The sequence below is a fragment of the Halyomorpha halys genome, unplaced genomic scaffold, assembly GCF_000696795.3.
Source record: "Halyomorpha halys isolate HHAL.00 unplaced genomic scaffold, Hhal_1.1 Scaffold1470.1, whole genome shotgun sequence".
Classification (NCBI taxonomy): Eukaryota; Metazoa; Arthropoda; class Insecta; order Hemiptera; family Pentatomidae; genus Halyomorpha; species Halyomorpha halys.
Window position 1 is genome coordinate 25,224 of NW_027111299.1, and position 9,317 is coordinate 34,540.

Here is a 9,317-nt window from a genome sequence, read left to right on the forward strand (position 1 = left end):
AGACTGTTGAGTACATTCGCGAGAAACTTACTAGTTGGAGCGTCCTTCGACCCAACAAGCCTGAAGAGAAGGATGAAGCCAAGGAATCAGCATTGCATGCATTCAAGGCTTTAATTATGCACTGAGGTAAGCTAACCTGTGAAATTTGTATAGAAAGTAAATTGACAAATTTAAAGTATGATAAAACACGTAGACAAGCCAAATATTGTAGTGAGATTGTTCATACTGATGTTAAGTTTTTTTATGTTGATGAGTATAATGGTGAAAAGTACTTTGTGAGTTTTATTGATGATTACTCAAGGAATACAAGAGTTTACCCAATCAAAAAGAAATCTGAAGATTATGAAAAATTTGTGGAGTATTTTATTTAGTGTTCTAAAAAATTATGGTCAAGGCCCTTTAAGAGAATTGAGATGCAACAATGAAAAAGAGTATATTAATCAAGAATGTTATGATTTGGCCAAACATCAAGGTTTTCAAATTTTTCCATGTATTGCGTACAATCATGAGCTAAATGGAGTAGCTGAAAGATATAATCATACAATTATGGATCGAGAAAGATGTTTGAGAAAAGAAGCTAAAATTGAAAGAAAATATTGGCCAGAGATTATTATGGCAGCCTGCTTTATTGGAAAACGATTAAGAAACAGTTCTACTTTTGAAAAACTGACTCCATATGAGATTTTCTTTGGAAGAAAACCTAGCTTCAAGAATCTCAAAATGTATGGAAGTAAAGTGTCTGTTTGTGTGCCTGAAGAGAAACATACCAACTCTGATGATAAAGCTGTAAAAGGATATTAAGTTGGCGGCTATTTTGATTTGGGCTACTGTGTACTAGTTGATGGCAAAATTGTTCTTGTTCAAAATGTGAAAATTATTGAACAGGGTACTGCTATGTATTGAGGCATTAGCCATTAATACAATATGTCGTTTATTAAGGTTTTTCACCATCTCTCCCTTATACCAGTTCAGGAAGGAGTCTTCCGAGGAACCTTTTATTGCATCCCTGGATATACACACATCTGTGTTTGGTTTGCCATATTCCCTTATTAGATCTACCAATACTTAAGTGTTACAACAAAAACAACAGTTTTTGAAGAAGGATCAGAATCCAATTAAGAAGTGCAGGACCTTCTTGGACAAGTCAAACTTTCCCAACCCCTCTCGGGCCTGGGGAGGAACGCCTACCTAGGGAGTGTTCTGTTGACTATGGCCAATGAGGAATTAGATTCAAAAATAAGGTAACGCCCCAAAAGGGAAGTGGGAGAAAAGGGACAGGATAACTAGACCAGGAAAAGGGGCAGTGAAGAGGAAGACTTAGATGAGAGAGGACAAGGTTTGAGAGAGGAGCAGAAGAAACAAGAGTGAAGAGGGGCAAGATGCACTTCGACCAGACAAAGTCGTAAGAAGGGCCATGAGACCAGGACATCCCTTATGAGCAAGACGACACCTATGGAACTACATCCCACGGCATGAATCAGCAGAAATAAGAATAAATTAAACAATAAGTAATAATGTAATAATTGATATTTTATGGCAACCATTTATCTGAATCATTTTAATCATAGTAATAAATTGTAAATAAATACTTAATCTCTTTATGTAGTTTATATTATATAACTCAATATACCACCCCTTACTATAATGTATAATTAATGGTAATGATATTTTATAAAAATAAAGATATTTAATTGGTAAACAAACACAAAACAAGCCTTTGGAAAAGAATACAATTATAGTAACAGTTTTGCAGGACTCAATAAATTAATTTATTAAATTATTTTTGGATAATTGCCTTCAGCGATCATCCTGGCATCCTGATTAAATCTCAAGACAATACATAGCAGTACTGCTTGTATTACTATGGAAGATGAGAGTAACAATGAAGATAGTGAAACTGAAGATCATCCATGTGAAAATGAAAAAGAAGTAGAGCATGATAAGGATAAAAAGAATAAGAATGAAAGACCTAAACGAGTTTGAAAGTTGCCTAAATGGTTTAATGATTATGTCAAAATAAATTTTGCAAATTTTGTTGAACCAAAAAACTTATAAAGTCTTATGTCTCTGAAGAATGGAAAGTTGCTATGGAAAATGAAATGACATCTTTAGATGAATCCATAACCTGGATTGCTGTTGGTAGACCAATTGATAAAGATGTTCTGAGTTTGAAATGGGGTTTTCGCCAAAAAGAAACCTTTAAAGCAAGACTGGTTGTGCTAGGCTTTGAACAAAGTGACTTAGTTGATATGATTTATGCTCCAGTTGCAAAATAATCTAGTTTAAGAACACTGTTGAGTATTGCTGTAAATCGAAAATATTTTGTACATCAAATGGATGTGATTACTGCATTTTTAAATAGCCCAGTTAAGTCTGAAGTTTATGTTACCCAGCCACCTGGATTTGGAACTAACGATAACAAAATTTATCTGTTGAAAAGATCATTTTATGGATTACGTGCATCTCCAAGAAACTGGTATGACTTTTTCAACAAGTTTATTGTAAACTTGAATTTTTAGAGAAGTGAATATGACTTATGTTTATACTGTAATCCAGCGGCTGAAATATTCTGTATCTTATTTGTTGATGATTTATTGATTTGTGGAAAAGATTTGAAAGCCATTGAAAAGATCAAAGCTGAACTTATGAAGAGTTTTAAGATGAAGGACTTAGGAGAAGTTAAGAAGTATCTTGGTATTAATATGGATTACAATCGGGTAAAAGGGAGTGATGAAAATGTTACACAAGAGTAATTTTGAAGAGTTACCAAAGAAACTCCTATAAAGAATGTGAAAATTACCAGAATTTGATTGGGTTCTAACTTATATCTCCCAAGCAACTAGACCTGATGTGATCTATGCTGTAAATTATGTGAGTCGATTTTAACATTATAGTACTCAGACCCACTTCAAGTACCCTCTTACTTACACCACACTTGAGACTTGAACTTAAAGTTTACAAAGAATTGTGATGTGCTGACAAGTTATTCCGACTCTGATTGGGCTGGAGATCACACTGATTCCAAATCAACTACTAGGTGTCTGATAAAAGTTTTAGGAAACGCCGTTTTCAGGAAAACTATCAAGCATAAGTCCGTAACATGTTTCTTGACCAAAGTTGTATATGTTGCTCTAGCCTTTACTGTGGAAGAGATCTTGTTCTTGAAAAATGTTTTGATTGATATAGGTTTTAAAGAAGATAATTTACCCGGAGTTCATGTTTATGTAGATAATATAAATTGTATTATGTTAGCCAATAATGGTAACCTTACTAAGCGATCTAAGCATATTAATGTAACATTGCATTTTATCCATAACTTTGTTGAACAGAGGGTGATTGATATTGTAAAAATTGATAGTAAATTTAATTTAGCGGACTTATGCACTAATATAACAATAGATATAAAATTTTTATCTTTTTCTTTTTTAATTTTTATCTGTTGTTATTTCCGTTTTATTAATTGTCTATTCTTATTTAATTTTTCATCCCATTTAAATGTCTCTAATATAATTAGTGAACCAATAGACAAAGAAACTATTTTACCTGATGCAGATGACAAGGATGGTCCCAAAAGGGATAACTATAGTTTCCTCAAGTATCTAATCATTTGAATTTAACTATTCCACAGAGTAAAGTGCTATGGCCTATTTTATTCATACTCCATATAAATGGATCATTTAATTTGATCATCCAACCTAAAATAACTGGTTTTGCAGATGATTGATTTGATTTTTCTGGATGAAAATTAGGTTAATCTTCCCAAAATAGTCTGAATTTATCTTTAATTAAAAAAAAATTGGTTTGGATTACATAATACTAAATTTAAATATAAATGCATTGATTTTTCTTTGGATGATTATTATTGTCTGACCTAGGTTCAACAACCCTAGGAAAAAAGTCATTATTACAAGCTTCAGGGAAGGGAAAAGTGAATAACTCAAGTTTTTTTTTTTTTTATGGGTAGGGTAAAATCGGAAGTCTAAGGGGGGCCTGTAGTTATTATTTATATTTTATTGAAAAATAATATAATTGTTAGAATTAAAAATTAATCTTCTTCCTTTAACTAAAACATTAGTTTTACTTTCATTTTTAAAGAAGGGATTCCCCAGTTTCCTTACAGAATAAGAAATGAAAAATTCCGTACAGATTTCAATCGGCCTGAAACGTAGGTGCGACAAAAACATAAAACGAAATGGTTAAAATTTGAACAAGATGATATTATTACGTACCATGAAATTTTGCCGCCCGCCATGACTACTCTAAGCCACTGAATTACAGTGTTTTAACTAAAGAAACATAATAGTTATGGACCACAACAACCCTCACCATGATAAAATGTTAACTTATCATTACATGCTAATTGGTATTAAATAATTAACATGGTTTTGTAAGTAATTCTCAAGTACAGTAGTACATCATTAATACAGAAATTAGGCCAAGTCATGGCGTCATTACCACAGCCTAATTGTTAGAGTAACTAATATCATAAAAATATAGTTGATTAACTATCTGTAAAAAAAGGTAGAAACCTAAAAAACTGATTGATAATGCAATTGGCGTCTATAGTCAGTTCCTAACGAAATACCAAGAATTATCAGGAAATGAGATTTAACCCCTTTTTAGATACGTTCAACTTAACGGTTTAAGAAAATATATAAAAATAGAATAAAAAAATATTTGACGAATACAAAGCTTAATAAAACATTAACTAATTACTGCTAGTTCAAAATTTAAACAACTTAACACGCACATGTATAGATGAATTTTAATGAACAAAAAAGTAAACTTAGGGACGGATTACCGTCATATTAAATGACAGATAATATACTACTAGGCCGACAGTGGAGAGCTGTAATATATTATTACTCTTTTACAGTTCAGAAAACAGTATCTAATTCGTTGCTAAATACATAACTTGTAAGCATAAGTTTCTAGGATTATCGAATTATCATTTTATATAACCATTTTATTATTATTTTAAAATTTAAATAATTTAAAAATGATAATTACATAAACACCTATAATAACTTGAAATTAATATCTTTTATAAAGTAATTTATTTATTACGTGAACATAAGTTTACAACACGTCAATCAAGTTTCCCGTAAGTTGAAAAAAGTATAGTTACCAAAGTATTAAACTGACAAAGTAATATCAGTACCTCTTTTAATTGTATTAATATTTTGTAAGCACAATAATAATGTATTCACTGCCTTACTTATGAAAAATATCTTAAAACAATAATTAGTAAGGAATAATAAAAATTAGGTAGTGAAACGGAATTCTTTGAATGAGTAAATATCCTCGCGTTTAATTATATTTGTATTCCTAAAAGAACTGCTTGGTTGATGTGATTTGTTAAGAATAATCAATGAAAACAAAGGAAGTATTCCCAAAACTTGATAATTTACGATAATGAAAATTTTTAGTCTTATGAAATTCAACGTTCATATTATTTAATTCTCTATGAACTAATCAATGAACCACAAACGAAAAAAAATCAAGTTATTAATAAGCCTCACCACTATTTGCCATTCATTTTTATAAATAAAACTATCAATAATACACTATAATGAAACTAAGCTTCAGAAAAAGACAAAATATACAACAATACATTTAACAATTTTAAATTTAGAGACCTTAAATTTAAAAAAAAATCAACAAAATACTTTAGTCGAAATAAAAAATTTGTAACTAAATGCATATCAGTCAGTCAATAGAACTTTATTAGTGTGAAGAAATCCGAAAAGGCTCTAGATTGTTTAAAAAAAATAATCATCAGAATCAAAAATTAATGCAAATGTCGTCAATTTTAGTCGTGATAATACCATAACATAAGAAAAACAAATAAAACAAAACAAACGCTAACTTTTCTTTGTTTTAAAGCTGTACGGGAGATTGTAAATTGATTAAGATAGCTACAAATGAAAATAAGAACCCTGAAATTTTAGGATTATATTGATTGAAGAGTCACTTAAAATATCACCATAAAACCTTGCTAAATTAAAGGTATACAGTATATACTACTCTTACCAGTTCAACACCTAGGCGAAGTCATGATTCTCCTCACGAACTAACAACAACACACACCACCGAACAAACGTTGACTGAAGGTGAAGAGAAGGGAGCTAATGTCGAAGCTACTAGTCAGGGGTACCAACTCAGGCAATATTGGACAGCCAACTGAACAGATACAAACTTAATATATAACTGTCAATATATGTGGTTACTCAACGATTTTTATTGTTAAGTAAAATTAAACTATCTGAAAACGTAATTGAAAAATAGTTATAAATTAAACGTGCACTTAATTAATCATATTTAAATAAACTTAATTAAATTCAATGCAAAACATTTAATTATAAATATAGGAAGAAGATAGTTGATCGTATGAATTAGATTGTTGATTAACAATAAATATTTTTTTTACTATTTTGATACCTTTATTGACCGCCACCCGGACTATCTTCCCACAATTTAATTATAAAATATCAATGCTGTAAACTAATACAAATCACCATCTCAATTATTGCAATATTACTTTTCACTAATAAAATTAAATAGATATAAGAATTCGTATTACAAACAGCATCAAACGTATATTTTACTACGAAACTAAGATTAAAGCTAGTTAAAAGACAGGATCGTATCTTAATTAATTTATCCACCTTATATCAATCAGCATATCTAATGTTACAGATTAGTTAGTAACTAATAATGTCACAGATTTTCATTATTGTCCACCAACCAAATGCCGAATTATAAAAATAATGTGTCTTATATTAGTTTTTAAAAAACTAACTTCTAACAAGGTTTCCTAAAATCACCAGTTTTGGTGTAATATCTTTACCAATATATGTATAACTATACTGTATAATATGTATAACTATAATGTATAACAAACCATATACACTGACATAAGTGGCAAAAGTATTGAGAATTTACATTGACTTCTAGCTTTACTTATTTTTTTATTTACTATTTTTCTCGGGTTGTTACCCATTTGTTGGTTTTAAGAGGACACTACAATAACTAAATTCATAAAAAAATAATGACATTTCATACTTATTTAAGGTTAAACATATGAAATTTTAGTACAATTTTTTTCAAGGGACAAATTCGCTTAATGTCTCTCACTTATAGACGGAATCATGAATTTCTTAACTGTAAACTAATTTATCCAGAGCCCCATTTAATTCACGCTAATTGGTTTATTAATTATTTTTTAAATTATTATGACATTTAAAAAATATATATTTATTAATAATGATGAATAAAAAAGTTATAACCACTTAACCATAAGAAGGTAAAACACGCCAGCGCTAACATATTCACTTTCGGTAGCATAGGATGATTGTAAAGAGAAAAATACAGCATAACAAGGCCTTAAGGCTAAATGAACGCACCAGAATTTACTTTTCTATTTTCTCCTGAACGGATGGTCCGATTTCTGATCTGTTAAGAGCATTGAGTGTTTTTTGAATATAGAAGTTACTGAAATTATGTTTAAAAAACACCAATCCAATAACAATGAAAATAAGATGCAAAAATATGAGTTAAAGATAAATTTTTAAAAATGTGCCCTTAGAGGCACTTGTAGAACCGTTCACAGAAACCAATAGACAATCCGTGAAATTATGGCATTTAAACAGATCGTAAAGAGAAAAATACGTTTTTGTTTACATGCGGAAGGAGAATGGGATGAGTTGGTCACCGGCTGGAACTAGACGGCAACTTAAGGCTGCAAAAACTAACTTTCTCATAGCAATACCTAAATTTGAGAGCTGTCAAAGAATATTAAGAATATATTGTATTCTGCTATTATTTATTTCTACACTAGTTTTGAAAATAATTTGTATTGTTATTATTAATAATTACTATTAGTATTTCCTGAATCGTAAGATTTTAGTCTATTCCTTGCTTTTACTATTTTTTATTAGATGTTATAATTTTTTGAAATTATCCAAAATTTTTCTATTCATACTTTCACAAAATAAGTTATAGAAGAATAAATAAACAATTCTTTAAATTTATTATAAATAGAAACGTTTTAGAATAAATTTTACAAACTTATTACAAATATTTTTCCAACTAAGTTACTTGTCTGTAACCTATTCGGAGAAACAATGAAAAGAAAGGGACGCAACAATGAAACCTTTATTTGGTGATAACCCTTATTTGTTTATGAGAATCTCACTTCAAGTCTTTTTCTGTTATATTGGTAAACACTTACGAAAACCCTGAACATATAAATCTAATCTAACCACAGAATATATTTTTACAATTTTATTAAACTACACAACCCGTTTCAAAACTATGAAATCATCTCTGATTTTTCAAAATACAATCTGGCTACAAAATAATCAATATGGCAATAGGAAAAATGGAAAATAATTATTATTTAAATTTTCTACATATTTATTTTTTATGGTAATATATTTATTTATTCTTTGTTTATATTTGTTGTACTTTAATATAATCGGAGAAAATTAGTTAACTTGTGAGGAATGTGCATAAAAGCTATTTATTTCAATGGATAAACCTAATAACAGTTTTCCACGTGAATTGTATCGTTGATGTTATGACTGTGGACAATCAAAAAAGAAGTTACTTGCTGGGTCAAATGTCTTTTTTTTTTCTTATTTTTTAAATACTTTTTTATTTATTGATAGATATTACAATCTACCACACAGTTGTGGGCAATAGGCAATAGTGGTGAATGATGTCATACATACCAATATAAAATAAAATAAATTAAATAAATGAATAAAAAAAATAAATAAAAATAAAATATATACAAACAGAAGAATAAACAAAATGAACATAATCAAACTATCTGTATGAAAAATAAATAAATAAAATAATATAGCCTCTAGTCACATTTACTCTCTAAAATACAATATTTACACAATCGACTTGAGGATCCCTTAACCCACTCTATCCCCCACGTGTGAGGGGTAGAGCAGAGCTCAAAAGATCCCAGCGTATCCCTCTCGCAGCATCACTAGTAGTGAGTCAGTGGAGGCTGAGCAAGTGTGCTAAAGTGGGTAAAATGTCTAGATGAAGTTTGTTTATCTTTGAAAAACGTATCTTGTAAGGTACTATAATATAATATATTATTGAATAAAGAGGTGTAGATAGTTGACCGTAGATTAATGATTGGAATAAAGGTAAACAATTATTGAATAAAGGTTGGATTGTTAAAAAATAAATAGGGTCCAGGTGTACTGCACTTCCACTCGTTCCCTATACCTTTTTGTTTTATTTTGCATTTTGCTCTCGACTATTCCTAAGTTATGTGTGTGTGTATGTATATG

The 9,317-nt window shown here is 29.7% G+C and overlaps 1 long non-coding RNA gene across 1 annotated transcript in view; it reads right to left on the bottom strand.

The window, feature by feature from the left end:
* Nucleotides 1-3,681, bottom strand: part of LOC106689797 (uncharacterized) — a 14,192-nt gene extending 10,511 nt beyond the window's left edge. Inside the window, exon 1 of the long non-coding RNA XR_001344494.2 lies at nt 3,544-3,681. This is a non-coding gene — a long non-coding RNA (uncharacterized lncRNA). The remainder of the gene's footprint in view (nt 1-3,543) is intronic.
* Nucleotides 3,682-9,317: the final 5,636 nt, after the last annotated feature.